The sequence below is a fragment of the Schistocerca nitens genome, chromosome 5, assembly GCF_023898315.1.
Source record: "Schistocerca nitens isolate TAMUIC-IGC-003100 chromosome 5, iqSchNite1.1, whole genome shotgun sequence".
NCBI classification, from domain to species: Eukaryota; Metazoa; Arthropoda; class Insecta; order Orthoptera; family Acrididae; genus Schistocerca; species Schistocerca nitens.
This window is the reverse complement of record NC_064618.1, coordinates 523,469,237-523,491,748: the sequence shown is the minus strand read 5'-3', so window position 1 is coordinate 523,491,748 and position 22,512 is coordinate 523,469,237.

The window sequence follows — 22,512 nt, the reverse complement described above, 5'->3', positions numbered from 1 at the left end:
AAATTCAAAACGTTTAAAAATTCTGCCAACGACATTCATCCACAAGCGTGGCTCCATCAATTCTCTCATTGTTTTCCCCCTAACTGGTCGTTAGAACACAGATTAGAATTTATGTGTGGCTATTTAGAGAATGAACCAGCTGTAAGAATGCGTTCGGTCATTCACGATTGTCATAGTGAAGGAGAATTTTACCATGCCTTCCTCTCAGCATATTGGTCTCAAGCCACACAAGACCGAGTAAAACATGGCATCATAATGATGAAACATTTCGAACAATCTGAATTCTCCAGTCTTATGAAATATTTTGAAGACATGTTGCATAAGAATCAGTATCTTTCAAACCCATACAGCCCTTCAGAACTCATCCGCATTTGCTTAATGAAATTACCTGAACATTTACGGCATATTATTTTAGCAGGACGTTGTAAAGACGACATTGAAGCTTTTCAGGGACTGTTACAAGAACTGGAAATTGACACTGACAGTCGCGGGATGCGAAAACAGGAAAACAATCACTACAGGTCACATCCGTCACAATTCCGTGACGACAGAAATAATAAATGGACACGACAAGGCTACTCTCACAACACAAATCGTGACCAAAACAGACACCACCCTTATGACAACCGTTGGCAGAATAATAGTTACAGAGAAAGATCGCATTTCCGTAGTAATGACTATGACAGAGACAATCATAGAAACAGACAATATGGGAACCAAAACAATTATTATTATCAAGGGTGGCAGAATGACTTCAGACGCGACGGTTCGGCGCGCAGTTGCGATTCCAGGAGAGATTCTCCACCACATGACCGACAAACAAGAAACTATGTAAACTACCGACATAACGACAGACCTGAATTGCATCAGAACTGGCGGGAATCTAACAGAGCTGGGCCCTCTCGGCAAGGCGAATTTGTGGAGGTTCGGTCTCCGAATCCCATTAGCGACGCGCGCCAGTGGAGAGACAGACAATGACCCACACCGCAGGCAGACACCTGCGCCGGCTGGCTCCGAGAAAAATAACATAGCGCTAACCTTGAGAAAAAAATTCCAGTATTCTTTACCGACGTATACTACTTGACAATTGCGTTAAAGTTGAAACTCTGCGTACTAGGAAGAGCAAAGGTTTACACCACATTTCACATGTAACACCGTTTATTGAGAGATAATGTGCTTTTTTAACTTGAGATTTTAATGCAACATTTTGGTTTATTTGAAAATACATTCTGGATTTAAAGTGCTTTCTGAGAGATACTAGATGACACAGTGGTTAGTTTATGTGACAGCTACAGGATTTTATCACGACGTTACTAATGAGTGACAATTTACAATGTTGCTTTTGCGGTGTATCTGTTTTATATCTGCACAGTTTTTCGGCATTATTCAAGAAATTAAAACATGTTTTAGTAGTAACTTTTGTGGTATAGCAACAATGAGACAGCCTTTTCCGTAGCACAACAATACGTTAGAGTACAGTACTTTCTTCATCACAACAATAAGCGTAATAACTAAGATATCTACACGCAAAGCATTTCACTTTTCTGTATCATGAGGTAAGTACATTGACTTCTGCAGAACTTAGATTTCGGAGGACGACAACTACGACACTTCCACAGAATTATCTTACAGCAAGACGCACATTTAGCGCTACAGGACACGCATTTGAGAGATTAATTTTGTACTTAAGCCATTTATTTTTCAAGATTTTTGAATTACAAAGAAAGTTTTCCGTGATACATTTCATTCCATTGCTGTAATTTGTAACACCTGAGGGTATAATTACATTTATCCTCAGGGGGGTACACGCTTACTTTGTGTACCATGTGTGTGGCAACCACAAGGAACCCTAGCTAATATGGTATTTGCTTATACAACTTTACACATCGGTACCATATTTCTCCAACACAGTATTACACAGCTATCAGATCATTTAACTGAGAGAGACAAACATTTTTTTTACTACGTCAGTGACAGATGTTTACGTAATTACACAGTTGAATAACTTCATACGTATGAAATTGTATTTTGTCTGTACTTTGTAAACTGTTCATATTTTTTCGGAACCATTGTGATACAATGTGAGCTTTGAATGATGTGTTTGGTATGGAATCATGATTTTAAAGTACGTTTGAGGCAGATGACACTTTTGAAATGAGCAGAGAATTTTTTTTAGGTTTTGAAACTATTGGAGGAAGCTACGACGATTTTGAGATTTGACTGAGGTGTTATGATGTTATTTTTACGACGACGATGTGTATTATGCTGCTGAGGTATGTTTATGGTCAAGAAGCTGATGCTATATGAGTTATTTGATTATGCTACGTATTTATTAACAGGAAATATTGAAGAAGCGTCGACGAATTTGTATATGTGTAATAAGGTAAGGAGTAATGAATAGTGATTAGGGCACTCTGATTTGTGGAAAAGGTTGTTGGAAACCAAGAATCGTACTTTAAGAGTTATGAAATGTGTGTAAATGCGTGAATGTATCACAATGCTGACGAATATTTTTTTTTTGGACACTTACATTTATAGGATTTTGTTTCTACAGATTTGCAACACTAATTCTTGACCTGTGAAACATTTTTATATCAGACTGCCACTGTAGCGCAAACTGCTGTCGTAAATATTTCCGTACGAAAGTTAAGTGACCACCTGCACGTAATGCGTCGCGGGCACCCACCAGGCCGACAGCCGCCCGAAAAAAAAAAAAAAAAAAAAAAAAGCCATTAGCCTTCCAGCGGCACAGGTAGAAAAAAAAAAAGGGGAAGCCATTAACCTCGCTTCTGACATTCCTTTGTAGAAAGCATCGTAAAAATGACACGGTCGAACTTGAAAACATATGATTACACTGGATGCCTAATGAAATGACGAGAAATATTTTTATGTCAATACACCTGATTATGACTACTGTCTCTCTAGTTGAGAGATTTTTCTACTAACTTATGAAATACCTCATGACTACTGAATGATTATTTTATGCTTTACTTTGTACATAGTTGCTTATTCCATTTGATATCTAGTTTCCAGCTGTGTTGCAGCATTGGTTTCATAAAAAAAAAAAATTCATTTGCTAATGTGAACACTTTCTGTCAACAGATCTATTAAGTAATTACTTTATGACCCACATTCTTCGAAAAAGGAGCTCTTGGAATGGAAAGAACAATAAGAAGGGACTAGTAACAGTTACTGCACACATAATTTTCTTTTCAAGTACATGGTAATATTTTTTTTACAATAAGTTGTTGTGGTGCACCACTTTAATTACTTAGACATTAAGATGTGATTATACATTTCCCTTATCTGCATTGTTATCTTTAGTCTACAATTTTTTTTGCTTGAGCTATGTCATGTTTAGGTATAAGTTGCTGCTGTTTGCCAGGCATAGTGTTATTGAATTTGACTTTGTATTATTCTGTTAAGCCAGTTTTACTAATGATTTCTTGTTATTATTTGTTGCACATTGCCTTAGATTAGTTGTAATATTACAATTGCTTTGCTAATTTCTTAATACTGCTTGCTTCTCAAATCTGCGTTTTTTTTCATTGCTGTTTATATTATTTGTTTTATGTGATGCTGCATTGCCTCGTCCCTTGGTATATATATATATCTGAGCTCAGTAGATTTAAGTTAGATTAAGAGGGGGTAGACTATATAAGAAACTAACTATGATGAATTGGAAGCAATGCATTGACAAGGTATATAAAAAAAGATTTGGGCCTAAATGAGTATTGTACAATGAGCCATATTTATTTTGAAAGACTTATGGTTGGAATACAGAAAAGAGGTACAGATAGGACTTTTTGGGAATAATGATGAACACAGGGAGATCTCCAAGAACAAAAAAGGTTTTGTTCACACAAAACTGCAGTACCAAAAGTTACACTGAAAACGATCCCTATCCTTTCCTTTTGTGTTATCTCACTATGTGTTTGTGTACTCTTTTATATTTGTGTTTCTCCTGTCTTTATGTGTTTAGCTAATAAGATTTATGTTGTATAATTTTTCAAATACTATGTTATTTACTTTGTAAAGATGTTTAGACATTTATCTGTTCTGTTTTAATGCTCATGTGTGATGTTGATGTTCCAAAAGTTATTCTGATCTTTCATGTATGTACTTATGTCATAATTCCTGTGACACTGATGTATATGTTATTTCTATTCTTTTGTAAAGCCCATATTACTACAAATGTTATCTGTACTGTTATGTTCTTGAATGATGTGTTTTGTACCTTTGTTATTGTGTTCTTATGTTATAAAATTGTAATTGACACCAGGTCATCAAATTAAGTAACTTGTAAGTTACATTTCACTGCACACGTTTCTATAGGTCATAGTATATGGACAATATGTGAGAAGTAGAGACTGTTAGTGTTTGCACGTGTGTTAATAATTCAGCAAGGGACTGGATAACAGCATTGCTGGTTCTGAGGACAATTCCAAAAACTTTGTGAGTGCACAAGTGGTGGTTATGGACTTGCTATATTATCCGCAAGACTCTTCAATGGTGATTGTGCACCTGCACAGTCACAACAGATGGCTGCTGGCCATCTCTACAAGGACTACAGTGGGTCTGCATCTTTGATGACCCACCAGTACCATTATCTCTACAAGGACTACAGTGGGTCTGCATCTTTGATGATCCATCAATACCATTATTTCTACAAGGACTGCAGTGGGTCTGCACCTCTGGTGGCCCACCAATACCATAATCTCTACCAGGACTACAGTGGGTCTGCTCTGTGATGACCTACCCACCAATACTCTTCAAAACTTCGACTGACTCCGCTGTGGGTTTGCTCTGTTGTGGCCCATTACCTGTCAGCATGTCAAGAGTCAGCACTGTCTTTCCGTTGGAAGGGCAACACTACTTCTTCAAGACTGCATGGAAATCCACTACTTACGTGTGCATTTTCTTTTACTGCTCAGACTTTGAGAAAAACACTGCAATGTGATGAATGATCAGGACTGTCTTTATGGACTGTGAGAAAAAATTTTAGCTTTTGACCAACATTGTATCAATAAGTGTGTGCATTTGATTTATTTGTTATTGTAATTACGATTATGAAAAATTTTAACAAATATGTATTGCCCACTGCCCAACCCAATTTGTAAAATTTTTTGTGGGGAGCATGGGGGCTATGTAAGTAGGCTGTTTAGGTTTTTTTATTGGTAACGCCACCTCAGTATGAAAATCACCGGCTGTGCCGTGTGCAGTCTGTGGCTGCTTTGCATTGTTGTAATACTCAACCATTGTAGTGTTAGGCAGCTGGCTGTGAACAGCGCGTAACGTTGCGCAGTTGGAGGTGAGCCGCCAGCAGTGGTGGATGTGGGGAGAGAGATGGCGGAGTTTTGTAATTTGTCATGATATCAAGGTAAATACATTGTTTGTTCTCTATTAATATCTTTCATTTGCTAACTATCCCTATCAGTAGTTAGTGCCTTCCATAGTTTGAATCTTTTATTTAGCTGGCAGTAGTGGCGCTTGCTGTATTGCAGTAGTGGGAGTAACCAAGATTTTTGTGAGGTAAGTGATTTCTGAAAAGTACAGGTTAATGTTAGTCAGGGCCATTCTCTTGTAGAGAATTTTGAAAGTCAGATTGCGTTGCGTTAACAAAATATTGTGTGTGGAAAGTCAGATTGCGTTGCGCTATAAATATTGTGTGTCAGGTTAAGGACAGTCGTGTATATTGTTCAAAAGGGGACGTTTCACATTCGCCCCTTCTTTGAGAGCCAATCCTAATCTCTCATCCAGTCACAAGACTCAATTCTCCCGGAGAGTCCGCCCACTTCTCAATTATTTTCCAAAACTACTACGTCAGACCAGTCCGACCAATGAAATTCCTGCATTTTCGTGCCCAGAGGCCTACAGCTAAAGAAAGGCATCTGTTTTGGCTCTGTCCTGTCGGTACCTCGTAGGAGCGCGTTAACATGTTGCCTACGAGCCTCCAAAGATTCCTATCTACTTTATATTACAGGTATTTCTGAGACGAGAAAGTTTCAATCTCACGCTTACAGAAACCTCTCTCCTTGTCTACTGCGTTCTGCCGAGAGCATAGAGCCGTAAATGCCTGTAGCTTTCACACAGCCTGCGCGGTGTCCACCACTATATTGCTCTCCTATCGGCAGACTGGCGCCGTCTTCACTGCATTCTCCGCCCAAAACTCATGGTTGCCCGCTTTCGTGGGCCTTTACTGTATTTTAGAACGCCGTCAGCGCAGAGAAACGCTTAAGAAACGTGGCGGTCATCCCGTGCAGAATTCCAACGACGGCGTTGCCCGCTGTCAGCACTGTGTTGGCTCGCGACGGACGTCCGCTCATAATGTCCAGTGCACACAACTACAGCCTTCGCCGAACGCTGTCCTACCTGGCGTCGGCGCCACCTTTACAACCTGCATTAATAATGGTGCCCATCGTCTCGCTTTGATCTGCTGCCTGTCTGTGAAACTGCCAGCCCAGTCTAACGTAATTCTCAAGAAATAAAACGCGTGTAAGTACTTCAGGTATTGAGAATCACTAGCGGATAATCTTTAATAAAAATAAAGGTACACGCTATTTTCAAATGAAATTAATTCGATCTACATATCACTCTATATAATTTGCATCTCAAATGTGGATACCGTGAAAGTCGACGAAACCATCAGTTTCAGTGTCTTTCAAACTCCATTGCCTTTTAGGAGGTCTGTAATCTCCGAGACGTTGTTGCGAATGCTTCGGCAGTTGATCATTTATGATGCAGCCCCCCCCCCCCCCCCCCGCTAGGCTGTCCTGTGCCAGCCTCTCCATCTCTTAATAGCAAATGTGATCCACATCCGTTTGAACCTGCTCACTGTATTCATGTCTACGTCCCCATCCACAATTTTTATCCATCACACTTCCCCCCAATACAGACTAAAAAAAAAAAAAAAAAATGGCTCTGAGCACTATGGGACTCAACTGCTGAGGTCATTAGTCCCCTAGAACTTAGAACTAGTTAAACCTAACTAACCTAAGGACATCACACACATCCATGCCCGAGGCAGGATTCGAACCTGCGACCGTAGCGGTCTCGCGGTTCCAGACTGCAGCGCCAGAACCGCGCGGCCACTTCGGCCGGCCAATACAGACTAACTATTCATTGATGCCCCAGGATGTGTCGTAACAACTGTTCCCAACTTTTAGCCAAGTTGTGCCACAAATATCTTTTTCCCCAATTCGATTCATTATCTAAACATTAGTTCTTCGATATACCCATTCAGTCGTCTTCTGTTGCACCATATTTCAAAAGCTTCTACTGTCTTCTTTTGTAAACTGATTAATTTCCACGTTTAACTTCCGTGCAAGGCTACATGCCGGAAACACTCCTTCATAAAAGTCTTTCTAACATTCAGATTTATGTTAGACGTGGTGCAGAGATTGTGGGTGGAGTGATTCTGTCTGATTATTGTACCAGCGCGCACTTTTAATCAGTCTGTGTTTTATAAACAACACTTTACAACACCAAAGTGCATATGATCTCCTTCAGTTATTGACTGCAATCAACAAATGACATAAAAGGGAAATAATTATTCGCCACTCAGTAGTAAAATAAGCTGAATCCCAGTCCGATGCACACTTTCACTCGTCGCCACTGATTCCGCTTAATGTATCGCTGCAGCTGATAGCAGTGATACCCCTTCAATTTACACATAATATTTCACAGCTGAGGATTCTGAGTGGTGTCTGTCCTTTCGGACATGTCTTCATGTTTATGAACTCCCGTCTTCTTCTGAATTTCAGAAGGAAGACACCGTCCGCTACCCCACCTCCGCAATGTCTGCGTTACAGCCGGACCCTAGTAGTCCAAACGCTACACGAATAAAAATTTAAAAACTCTCTAATTCAGACACCATTATTTATAGTGCTGTCCAAATAGCGAACTCATATTCTGGTTGTAATGTCTGTTTTCCAACCGACTACATTCGGAATTGCCTGATTTAATTCGACTACATTCCACTATCGTTGTTTTACTTTTGTTGACACTCATTAATAAACTCTTTTCAAGACGCTATCCTTCCTTTTTACTGCACTTTCATTTCCTTTGCCGCCTCCAACAAATTTACTGTTTTATATGGAAATCAGATTTTTATTTCTTCTCCCTGAACATTATCTCTATTTCCAAATTTCTCGTTGGTTCCTTTACTGCTTGTTCAGTGTAGAGACTGAATAATATTCTCAAAGATTTGTTTCCCTTTCATGTCCCTCTAGTCTTATAACTGAGTTTTATCCTTATTGTCCTCATAATTTCAAAGAGTGTTATCCAGCCCTCATCATCAAAATCTTCTTTAAATTCAGAAATCCTATAAATGTAGGTTTGCCTTTCTTTGACCTATCTTCTAAAACAAGTCATAGGGTCAGTTACCTACGTTTCTCTGGAACCCAAAATGATCGTCCCTGAAATTTTTTCGACCAGTTTTTCCATTTTTCTGTTAATAACTCGCATCGGTATAATGGAAACATGACGTATTAAACTGATGATTCGGTCTTATCCACACCTGCTTTTATTGGAATTAGAGCTGTTCCATTCTTCTTGAAGCCTGAGTGTATTTCAATGTCTCATATCTTTCACACCAGGTGGAATAGTTTTACCACGGTTGGTTCTCCCAAGAACCTCATAATTCTGAGGAAATGCCATTTACCGCAGGGCCGTTGTTTACACTTTAGGCCTTTCAGTGCTGTGTCTTGCTGCCTATCTCACACCTCATATTCATTTATCTACTCTTAAATTCTGTAATATAGCCGTCAAGTTCATTTCCGTTGTACAGCCCTTATACTCGTGTACACTACGAAATCTAATTAAACAGTCACTTTCTTGAAATCCCACTATTTTGTTCCATTACGATGCGGAAGTGTGAAATTTGTCTCAAAGGTGCCGGCAACCTTTTCTGCAATGGTACAAGAGCATGACATCCTGCGACGTCTCCCTCAGTCTTTCTTAGTGACCCTTCAGACAGCAATGTGTTGACACAAGTGTAAGTTGACAAACGTAAAAAACGGACAGATCTCAGTTCATGTGAGGTTTACAGTGGGTTAATGAAGTAACGTTGGCAAATTTCAACACAATTCCACCCAATGCACTGTAGACATGTCACACGATGGGAAGGCAGTCAGAGTATTGAAATCAAATACTTTTCATAGGGGTGGTTGAGAAAAACATTTCAGACACACACCATGCATAACAGTCACATAAAGGCCTCAGGCCCTTCCCTTGGTGCAAAGGGTCCTTCGCTACTCAGCACCACCCTAAGTGCCACGCCCACACCATCGTCGAGCAATTTAAAAATGTGCCTCTACAGAGGCAACATTTGACTGATCCTGGGCGCCTGCAGACTGGCAACCCCTTCGACACCCTGCGACTGAGTGACGCTGCATTGCTGCTCTATCGCCCACTTTCGAACATGAAGAATTTGAGGGGTGTCAAGGGATTTTGTACAGGCACTCAACAAGTTGTTCTCAACTCGTCGAAGGAAATACTCAGATAACGAATTCACAATATCCAGACACTAATGGCTCCAATAAGCGAGTACAGATAAATTGCCTACACACAAAGTATATATGGGACCTGAAGATGGCATTATTGAGATGCCGAAACTAGTTGTCTAATAAAATAACTTCTCAAAACGTATGGCTGTTCGTCGAGTTTCCTTGGTAAATATTTGACCAGCCGCTGTCCCATATCCACAATGGATCAACAGACATTTCTTGTGTAGTCGATCTTTACAAAACTATCAGATCTGTGTTCGAGACCAGTGTTATTTTATATACTTTATTATTTTCAATTGTACCTCCTTTATATAGGTTGTGTAAAATAAAACATGCCTATAAAATATTTCATGTACCTAAAGATGGACAATCCAACTTACATTGTCCACACCAGAAACAGATGGCGTAAGTTGTGTTGCCTATCTTAAGGCACATGAAATATTTTATAGGCCAGCTTTACTTTGCCCACTCTATGCAGCGTGATTAGTTAGCTTTCACTCATTTAAAATTATCTGGAAGATCAGGACACTTTCGTAACAACGTCTTTATTGTTAATCACTTTTTCGTTGTCTTCCGTTTTTCTTCACACACTTTCTCATACGATCTGTGTATTTCTACCGCCAATCTTTAGCTCTTCTCTTCCTTTCTTCCCTACCCCCCCCCCCCAATCCCTCACTCTTTTGGATATCTTTCATTTACTGGATTACTCTTTTTACAACATTTCTGAAATACTACCACAAAAAAAACAACCATAAATTCTCCATTTTGCTGCATTTTGAAATAAACTCCATTGTACCACTATTCGGACAGTATAACGCGTAACAAATTATGCCGTATAGTTCATTGCATAAAGCGCGACCTGTCCTCCAAGCGTTGTTAGGGGAACACTGCGGACTACCCCGCTTTATTGTACTCGGCATACAGCCATGATTTATAGGCCAAGTTAAAAGTGATGCCCGTACCTGCCAGCGGAGGTAGCTTCATAAATCTCGAATGGAACTTTATAAACGCGCCATACCATCACAAAGGGATTTGTCATTCGCCGCGTCGGTTCTTTATGGCACTCCTGCGATTGGGAAACTTGAATAGGCCAGCCTGCTTCACGGAGTGGGTTGGTGGCAGAAGAGGGGGGAAGTGGGGGTGGGTGGAAACCTCGCGCTTCCCTTCCCTCCCCCCTCCTCGCTTTTCCTGCCCCACGAAGGCTTTTCTGCTCCAAACACAACTTTTGTCTTCCACTGAGCTACATTACATTATGCAGTGCCAGTTACGTCATATGATTAGTGAGACAGTACTCATAAACTCACTATAAATTAACCGGCAGTAGCGCAACCGGACACACCACAATACATAATTTACCATGATGCATCTGTGACAAAGACACCACGCCTTACCACTACAGCGAGTTACAGGTTTATTAGGGTCCATACAGTGGCATGCAGAATATACGATCCTGGTGCTGTCAACTTGTAAATGTATGGATCCGGTTTTTCTTCTGCTCCCTGACGCAACGAGCGTGCATTCTGCTACCTCTGCTAACGCGATGCAGCCGTCAAATAAAAAGCAATACTGTCGGTACATCACTAACATTAACCGTACATTTTCTGCGTATAAATCTGCCTAGGATCTGCTGTTAAAGCTTGCAGTACCAAAGCATTTTCCATAACGCACATTCCCAAGGGGAGAGGGGGTACTTTGCGCCCACGATAAAAATCTTTTTAATAAAATAAGAAACAAAATTAGTTAATTATTCTTGAATTATATTACCAGCATAGTTTTTGAAGAGATACTGATGAGTAATCAGGCTCCAGAACATGAAAATATCTTTTTAGCACACTCTTCTCAATAACAACGTACTCTCATTACCGTGCACTACTGAATTTATGACCACCACAAAAAATATAAACAATACAAATTTCGTTCATTATTGTTGACTTTTACTCTCAACGTATTTTTAAAGAGATATTGTCGTGTAACATAGGCCCTGCACCCGGTAACGTTGAATAAGACGTTCACTGGGTAATGTGACATCTACTACTGAAAATTAAATATTTTCTTTAATTTTAACTGAAAAAATTAAGAAATATATGTAATCTGGTAGAATAATTCATTAAAAACCACAAATAAAACAATAAATATCTTTTTAAAAGTTTTAAAATATAAAGAAAGTGATTAAATTACAACATTTTCAGAAGGTGGTCATAAAGTACCACCTCCCCCGCTTGGTATTGCGCGGGTTAATGTTGAAAAAATACTCTGTAGAAACAAAATTATCTTCCAGTGAATTAATTCCTTACAGACAAAATACATCCCTGTCTGCGAGTAGCCCCTTGCACTTTCAACGTCATTCCCTAGATCAGTTCATGTAACGCTCCCTTGGAGTGCTTACAAAATTAGTTGTACAACTGATGACATCCCGTTCAGAAAAAAAGTATTCTGTGAGCTAGATAGAGCTGAATCTCGTCATAAATCTCCGAAAGCCGCCTTACAGTTTGTATCGGAGGACATTTACGTCGTTACTATCTGTCCTCTATTCCTTGCTCCATCCAAGGGAAAACGACTGTCGATAAAACTTCATATATCTGATTGTCTCGTCGTGGTCACTTCGTGAAACGTATGTAGGAGGAGCAGTATGTTAACCTAATCTTCTTGGAACGGAATCATCTCCGTGGTAGATGACGCCTCTTGCACCTTCTACCACTGGAGTTTTCAGAGCATTTCCGTAACGCTCTCGTGCTTACGAAACAACTGCGATGAAACATACCGCTGTTTGTTGGATCTTCTCTGTCTTTTCTATTAATCCAACGTGGTAGGTGTCCCAGCCTGATGAGTCATAAGAATTGGCGTCTTAAGTGGATTTTAAGCCACTTTTTTCGTGGGTGAATTTCATCTCCTTACGAATCTGGACTTGAAGTCAAATAAGGCAGACGGGATAGATAGCATTCAATTGGAATTTCTAAAATCATTGGGGGAAGTGGCAACTAAACGACTATTCAAATTGGTGAGTAGAATCAATGAGACTGGCGAATTGCCACCAAACTTTTGGATAAATACACTGCTTGACAGTTCCCATGGGAAAACTGTCAATTGCTACGGAACATCTGACTAACAATAGTAAAACGAAATGTGCAGGAGGGAGGGGAGGGGTGGGGGGAGGAACGTGTTAACTTCAAAGAAGCCAGTACAATAATTGTCTGCATGCATTCGAGAGTTGAGGCAGTTTGATGTTTGACGAAGGTTGTAGTGGAACCGATTAGTGTGACGTTCCGTGTGGTGCGGCAACGCGTCTGCTAGACATCATTGGAGGCCTGACGATCGTGGTCACACTCATGAGTGCGTCCAAAAGTGTCATGTCAGAATTTAAAAGAAAGGCCGCTGAAGGTAGAAACACTATGCGAAAGCAGGTCGTAGTCGGACCACAACACAGCAAGAGGATCGATATGTAGCCCTAGTGAAGAAAGTAACAGACTTCTCACTCCTAGGCACATCGCTGCAAACCTTGTAGCTGCTACCGGTACACGTGTGTCTGACAGACCCATTTTGTGACGATTAAATCAGGTTGGTGTGTGTGCTCGGCAACAGTGGTCCAGAGTGATGTCCTCCGACGAATCCTGCTTCACTGTGGCAAATTATTCTGGCCACCATTTAATGTGGAGGGAGAACAGACCACGGAATGTTCATAAACGTCGTCGATATGGCGTTGTAATGTGGGCAAGCATTATGCACAATGGCCGAACACCGCTGGAAATCTAGCACAAGGTACCACTACAGCATAGCGGTATTGTCAAACTTAGTGGAAACAGAAGATATTGAACGTATGGAATGACCTGTGTACCTCCAGGACCTAAAACCTCACACAGCATGCCTGGGATGTTTCTCAACAAACACCCCCTCCACGAACTGTGCTTGAACTGATAACTGCTTTGAGAGAGGAGAGGGACAATATTCACCAAGGACTCGTCAGTAGTTTGGTAGCCAGCATGAATAACAGGAGCAAAATATGCATTAGTGGCCAAGGAGAGCATATTCCTTACTGAGAGTCCAATATCGACCTTATCTAGGGAATCTAACCTGTGTCAAACATGAACGTTATTTATGTCTGTTGTACTGTTCTCCCATGTACCATATTTCGTTATAAATATACTATGAAACGTCCCCTTAGAAAAATTATATAAGACTGTGCTTAAACTGACACACAATATTTTTTTTTTTTTTTAGCGCAACGCAATCTGACTTTCAAAAATCTCTACAAAAGAATGGCCCTGACTAACATTAACCTATACCTTTCACAAATCACTTACCTCACCAAAAATCTTCGTTACTCGAAGTACTGCAATACAGCGAGCGCCACTACTGCCAGCTAAATAAAAGATTCAAACTACTGAAGGCACTAACTACTGATAGGCATAGTTAGCAAATAGATTTTGATAGAGAACAAACAATGTATTTACCTTAATAGTCATAATTGACATCCTGTCTTACAAATTTCAAAACTCCGCCATCTCTCTCCCCACATCCACCACTACTGGCGGCTCACCTCCAACTGCGCAACGCTACGCGCTGTTAACATCCAGCTGCCGCTTCCCAACACTACAATGGCAGACAACAATGCAAACTAGCCACAGACTGCACACAGCACAGCCAGTGATTTTCATACAGAGCGCTACGTAACGTTGCCAATAAGAAAACATAAACAGCCTACTTACATAGCCCCCATGCTCCCCACAAAAAAATTTTACAAATTGTTTTGGGCACTGGCCAATACAGATTTGAAAAAATTTTTCATAATTACAGTAAGAAAGATATCAACTGAACACACTTCTTGATACAATGTTGGTCAAAAGCTAAAATTTTCTCACAGTCCATAAAGACAGTCCTGATCATTCATCACAGTAACATTGCAGTGTTTTTCTCAAAGTCTGAGCAGTAAAAGAAAATGCACACGGAAGTAGTGGATTTCCATGCAATCTTGAAGAAGTAGTGTTGTCCCTCCAACGGAAAGACAGTGCTGACTCTTGACATGCAGACAGGTATTGGTCCACAACAGAGCAAACCCACAGCAGAGTCAGTCGAAATTTTGAAGAGTAGTGGTAGGTAGGTAATCACAGAGCAGACCCACTGTAGTCCTGGTAGAGATTACGGTATTGGTGGGCCACCAGAGGCGCAGACCCACTGCAGTCCTTGTAGAAATAATGGTATTGGTGGATCATCAAAGATGCAGACCCACTGTAGTCCTTGTAGAGACAGCCAGCAACCATCTGTTGCGACTGTGCAGGTGCACAATCACCGTCGAAGAGTCTTGCGGACAATATAGCAAGTCCATAAACCACCACTTGTGCACTCACAAATTTTTTTTTTTTTTGTCCTTAGAACCAGCAATGCTGTTATCCAGTCCCTCGCAGAATTATTAACACACGTGCAAACACTATCAGTCCCTACTTCTCACATATTGTCCATACACTATGACCAACAGAAACGTGTGCAGTGAAATGTAACTTACAAGTTACATAATTTGATGTACTGGTGTCAATTAGAATTTGATAACATAAGAATACAATAAAAAAGATACAAAATACATCATTAAAAACATAATAATACAGATAACATTTGTAGTAAAACAGGCTTTACAAAAGAATAGAAATAACATATACTTCAGTGTTACAGGAATTATGACATAAGTACATACATAAAAGATCAGAATAACTTTCGAAACATCAACTTCACGCGTGAGCATTAAAACAAAAGAGAATAAATAATGTCTAAACATCTTTACAAAGCAAATAACATATTATCAGAAAAATTCTACAATGTAACTCTTATGAGATAAACACATAAAGACAGGAAGAACACAAATACCCAAGGGTACACAAACACATAGTAGGATAACACAAGGAAAGGACAGGGTTTGTTTTGCTGCAGTATTTTGCAAACAAAACTTTCTTCACTTCTCGGAGAACTCCCTTCGTTCTTCATTATTTCCAAAAAGTCCTATCTATACCTGATTTCTGTCCTTTTTTGTATAACTTCTCAATGCATTTCTTCCAATTCATCGCAACTCATTCTCTTATATAGTCTACCCCATCTTAAGCTAACTTAAATCTACTGAGCTCAGATGATAAACTAAGGGATGGGGCAATGCAGCAGCATAAAACAATTAATACAAACAGCAATGAAAAAAATGGAAATTGTCAAAGCAAGCTGCAGTAAATCTAAATTACCAAGCAAATGCAACATTACAACTAATATGAGCCAATGTGCAGTAACAAGAAAAATAAATCAGTAGTAAAACTGGCGTAACAGAGTAATACAAAGTGAAATTTAGTAGCACTATGCCTGGCAAATGGCAGCAGCAAATGCAATAACTTATATCTGATCATGACATAGCTCAAGCAGAAAAAATATTACACTAAAGACAACAATGCAGACAAGGGAAATGTATATTCAAATCTTAATGTCTATGTAATTAAAGTGGTGCACCACAAGAAGTTATTCTAGCAAAAAAATTACCAAGTAGTTGAAAAGAAAATTCCGTATGCGATTCCTGTGAAGCGAAATGTCTTTTTATGCTCCTTCGTTTTTTTTTAATAGATCAAAAAATTATTTACTGGATCTGTAGGCATATAATATTTATATTAGTACGTCTATAAAATTTTATTTTAACCAATGCTGCAGTGCAGCTAGAAACTAGATATTAAACAAAATGAGTAAATAAATACATAAAGCAAGCCATATGGCATTTCTCTCAATTAGCAAGACAATAGCCGTGAAATGTTTCTTATCGTTTCATTAGGCATTTTATTAAATATCATAAATGAAGAGCTCCACAGTATAATCATATGTTTTCAAGTTCGACCGTGTCGTTTTTTGCGATGCTTTCTACAAAGGAATGTCAATTGCGAGGATAATGGCCTCTTTTTTTTTCACCTGTGCCTCTGAAACGCACTCACTAATGACTTCTTTCCAGGCGACTGTCGCCCATCTGGGTGCCCACGACGCATTACGTGCAGGTGGTCACTTAACTTTCTTACGGAAATATTTACGACAGCAGTTTCCGCTACAGTGACAGTCTCATATAAAAATATTTCACAGGTCAAGAATTTGCGTTACAAGTGTGTAGAAACAAAATCCTATTGATATAACAGAGTCCAAAAAATTTTCGTTGGCATTGTAATACATTCACACATTTACATACATTTCATAACTCTTAAAGTACGATTCTTGGTTTCCAACAACCTGTTTCACAAACCAGAGTCCCTAACCACTACTCATTATTCCTTACCTTATTCGTCAACACTTCTTCAATATTTCATCATAACAGATACGTAGCATACTCAAATAACTCATATAGCATCAGCTTATTGATCATAAACATACCGCAACAGCATAATACACATAGTCATCGTAATAATAACATCGTAACACCTCAGTCAACTCTCAAAATCGTCGTAGCTTCCTCCAATAATTTCAAAACCTAAAAAAAAATTCTCTGCTCATGTCAAAAGTGTCATCTGCCTCAAACGTACTTTAAAAATCGTGATCCCATTCAAAGCTCTCATAATATCACAATGGGTCCGAAAAAATATGAACAGTTCACAAAGTACAGACAAAATACAATTTCGTAAGTGTGAAGTTACCCAACTGTGTAATTGCGTAAACATGTGTCACTGATGTAGTAAAAAAAAGTTTATCTCTCAGTTAAATGATCAGATAGCTGTGTAATTTGTGTGTTAGAGATATATGGTACCGATGTGTAAAGTTGTATGAGCAAATACCATATTAGCTAGGGCTCCTTGTGCTTGCCAAACACATGGTACACAAAGTAAGCGTGTACCCCCCTGAGGATTAATGTAATTATACCCTCAGGTATTACAGATTATTGCAATGGAATGAAATGTATCACGGAAAACCTTTGTATCTTTGTAATTCAAAAATCTTGAAAAATAAATGGTTCAAGTCCAAAATTAATCACTCAAATGCGTGTCCTGTAGCGCTAAACTGTGCGTCTTGCTGTAAGATAATTCTGTGGAAGTGTCGTAGTTATCGTCCTCTGTAAGCAAAGTTCTGCTGAAGTCAATATACTTACCTCATCATAAATGAAAGTGAAATGCTTTGCGTATAGATATCTTAGTTATTACATACCTTACCGTGATCAAGAAAGTACTATAATGTAACGTATTGTTGTGCTACGAAAAAGGCTGTCTCATTGTAGCTATACCACAAAAGTTACTACTAAAACATGTTTTACTTTCCAGAATAATTCAGAAAAACTGTGCAGATATAAAACAGATACAGCGCAAAAGCAATAATATAAATGGTGTCGCTCATTAGTGTCGTGATATAATCGTGTAGCTGTCAAATAAACTAACCACTGTGTCATCTGATATCTCTTAGAATGTACTTTAAATCCAGAATGTCTTTTCAAATAAACCAAAATGTTGCATTAAAATGACATTAGCAGTACCAGTACATGTTCTAAGTATGTGAGCCTTATGGTCGTTACGTAATCGTGCCACTAACAAGCAAGAATGTACACACACAATAACACTGTGACATCTGTTCACTATAACAATGCATTCGTAATTTCTGTTTAAATAAGTTCTCTTGGTTCATGACTGGATATTTAACTTCAAACATTGTTGCATGTCAACAGATTCTAAGTCTGACAAAGCATACAAGTAATGTAAAGCGAAAAATTTTATAGCAAAGACTAAGTTAAAAAGCAGATTATCTCTCAATAAACGGTTTTACATCTGAAATGTGGTGTAAACCTTTACTCTTCCTAGTACGCAGAGTTTTAGCTTCAACGGAATCATCGTGTGGTATATGTCGGTAAAGAATACTGGAATTTTTCTCGAGGTTAGCGTCTACGTTATTTTTCTCTGAGCCAGCCGGTGCACGTGGCTGCCTGCGGTGCGAGTCATTGCCTGCTTCTTTGTTGGCGCGCGTCGTTATAGGGATTAGGAGACCTAACTTCTACAAATTCACCTTGCTCAGAGGGCCCAGCCCTGTTTAAATCCCGCCAGTTCTGATGAAATTCAGGTCTGTCGTTATGATTAAATCGTCTGTCGTCATGTCGGTAGTTCATGTAGTTTCTTTCTTGTCGGTTAAGTGGTGGAGAATTTCTCCCTGAATTATCACTGCATGGTGGACCGTTGCGTCTGATGTTATTCTGTCTCCCGTGATAATAATAGTTCTGGTTGCCATATTGTCTGTTTCTGTGATTGTCTCTGTCATACTCATTACTACGGAAATGCGATCTTTCTCTGTAACTATTATTCTACCAACGGTTGTCATACGGGTGGTGTCTGTTTTGGTCACGATTTACGTTGTAAGAATAGCCTTGTCGTGTATTATTTCTATCATAGCGGAATTGTGACAGATGTGACCTGTAATTGTTGTGCTCCTGTTTTCGCGTTCCGCGATTGTCAGTGTCAATTTGCAGATCTTGTAACAGACCCTGAAAAGCTTCAATGTCGTCTTTGCAACGGCCTGCTAAAATAATATGTCGTAAATGTTCAGGCAGTTTCATTAAGCAAATGCGGATGAGTTCTGAGGGGCTGTATGGGTTAGACAGGTACTGATTCTTGTGCAACATGTCTTCAAAATATTTCACAAGACTGGAAAATTCAGATTGTTCAAAGTGTTTCATCATCATTATGCTATGTTTTACTCGGTCTTGTGTAGCTTGAGACCAATATGCTGAGAGGAAGGCATGGTAAAATTCTCCTTTACTGTGACAATCGTGAATGACCGATCGCATTCTTACAGCTGGTTCATTCTTTAAATAGCCACACATAAATTCTAATCTAACGACCAGTTGGGAGGAAAACAATGAGAGAATTGATGGAGCCATGCTTGTGGATAAATGTCGTTGCCAGAATTCTTAAATGTTTTGAATTTACGTGTAGTAATGAACAGCTTATAGTCAAAATCATCATGTCGGCGAGTCGCATGTCGGTCATTGTTACGTCGTTTCGGCGGTTCCATTTCAAAATTCGGTGCACCTTGCCAATTTCTTTCATAATTTCCGAAATGCACTGTGTTATTATTTTGTGGCTGTTCCGTATTTCTATGTCCCTCTTCCCGTATTGGGGCGCGAGTGTCCTCTGAAATACTTAATTCTTGTATTACTTGTGCCAACTGATCTTGCACTTCCCGGATTTCTCTTTTGTACTGTGTATTGATTTGATTTTGGTTTTGTTTGAATTTTCTAATTTCTTCATACTCTTCAGTGTCAGTGAAGGCTACGGGTCTTGTGTCATTCAGTTCATCATCTACCTTTGTAGATAGGTTAGTGAACTGATCTGAAAGTTCGGCTACTTTATCCAATAGTGAAATTATTTCCTCTGTGTGTTTTTCTGAACCAAGTTTCAGAGTGTGATCCAAAGAAGAGTGGCGCGTTTCATCACAGGGTTATTTGGTAACCGTGATAGCGTTACGGAGATGTTTAATAAACTCGAGTGGCAGACTCTGCAAGAGAGGCGCTCTGCATCGCGGTGTAGCTTGCTCGCCAGGTTTCGAGAGGGTGCGTTTCTGGATGAGGTATCGAATATATTGCTTCCCCCTACTTATACCTCCCGAGGAGATCACGAATGTAAAATTAGAGAGATTAGAACGCGCACGGAGGCTTTCAGACAGTCGTTCTTCCCGCGAACCATACGCGACTGGAACAGGAAAGGGAGGTAATGACAGTGGCACGTAAAGTGCCCTCCGCCACACACCGTTGGGTGGCTTGCGGAGTATAAATGTAGATGTAGACGTAGTGTCCATTTGTGTTGAAATCGTATTTACTGTGTCTTTCAAGTTTTCCTGAGCTTTTGCAAGTTGCGTAACCGAATCGGTAGATGCAACTGAGTCAATTTTAGCTTGCAAGGTCTCATGATTTTCATGAACAATAATTTGCAGTTCTTTTATGGCTGCTTCGTGATTCTGTAATGCATTTTCTTGCCGCAAAAAAATACATTGGAAATGCTCACAAATTTGTGTTTTTACGTCATTACAGGCTTTTTGACATTTCGATTCAATGTTATGTAACTCAGTAGTTAAATCTTCACGTGTTTGTTCAAGAGTTTGTCCCAATGAGTCTAACTTTTGAAGCTGTTGCTGTGTTTGTCTCTGATTTTGTTCCATCGTGTCTAACTTTTGAAGATTTTGTTCCACTATGTCTAACTGTTGCTGTGTTTGTCTCTGATTTTGTTTCATTTGCTGCATTAATTGCAATAATAATGTATTAGTGTCTGGAACCTGTTCCTCTATGCTTTTCGGCAGTGCATTTGCACCGGCAACATTTACATTTTGACGAGCAGAAAATGTGTCTTGACTTATTGGAGAAAACGGTGAGGACCCAAAACCTGGGTCTACAGTATTTGCAATATTGTGTTCTGTCATTTCGGATTCCTGAGGCGAGCTGTTGCCGACCGATCGATCGATAATGCTTCCCTGTTCACTAGTTGTTCCACTGTCTACGCCATTATTTGCCGCCCGCTCCATTTCCCTATGCACAATTACCAAACTACCACTTTGAATGTCTGTTAATTCATTACGCAGTGGTGCTGATAAGCTACGTTCGTCGTCACTATTATTTCTCAGTTTACTTTGTAGCCTAGTGTTACGTTTTTCACACGCCATTATTGTCACAATATTTCACACGATAACACAGAAAAGCACAATTTGAAGAGCAAAAATAAGAGAACACATTAACATAGCACTGAAAATAATATCTAGTTAATTGCAGCTGCGAAATACTTGGTGCAAATCTACATGCATGCCACAACTGTTTTACTGTACAACAATGAAAAACTACAACTACAAAGGAAATTCTCTCTATAATTATGCGCTAGCAATAAACAAAAGCTACACTAATTACACAAACTACAAGAAAAATCAGAAGATTCTAGTGAGGTATCCTCGGCTAAGGGTCGAAATATGAAACGTCCCCTTAGAAAAATTATACGAGACTGTGCTTAAACTGACACACAATATTTTTTTTTTTTAGCGCAACGCAATCTGACTTTCAAAAATCTCTACAAAAGAATGGCCCTGACTAACATTAACCTATACCTTTTACAAATCACTTACCTCACCAAAAATCTTCGTTACTCGAAGTACTGCAATACAGCGAGCGCCACTACTGCCAGCTAAATAAAAGATTCAAACTACTGAAGGCACTAACTACTGATAGGCATAGTTAGCAAATGAAAGATTTTGATAGAGAACAAACAATGTATTTACCTTAATAGTCATAATTGACATCCTGTCTTACAAATTTCAAAACTCCGCCATCTCTCTCCCCACATCCACCACTACTGGCGGCTCACCTCCAACTGCGCAACGCTACGCGCTGTTAACATCCAGCTGCCGCTGCCCAACACTACAATGGCAGACAACAATGCAAACTAGCCACAGACTGCACACAGCACAGCCAGTGATTTTCATACAGAGCGCTACGTAACGTTGCCAATAAGAAAACATAAACAGCCTACTTACAATACCACTACATCTCTATTATATGTTCGTGTTTCATGTCGACAATCATCGGCTGTGATTATTCCTGTCCGACATTGTCTTTACGAGTATTTCTTAGCACCGCTATGGTCGCAGGCTCGAATCCTGCGTCGTGCAAGGATGTGTGTGATGTCCTTAGGTTAGTTAGGTTAAGTAGTTCTAAGTTCTAGGGGATTGATGACCTCAGATGTTCAATTTCCATAGTGCTCCGAGCCATTTGAACAATTTTATTCCTTAGCAACTGTAAGCAGTGTATCATACACACAATTCTGAAGATAGCAAGATAACAGAGTACTTGTTTTTAGTATCTCCTAGAAACTTTCGTTTATAAATTTGGTTTGTACAGTGGCTCTTCCAAGTGTACACTATTTTAATAGCTCCATGTACTCCATTGTCAAACGATTTGGACTCATAAAAATCAACAACCTGATAGGGTCCATCAAAGATGCCATTGATTTTCAGCACTCGACAGTAGTTTATTGGGTCCGTTGCGAGTGTGGATTGT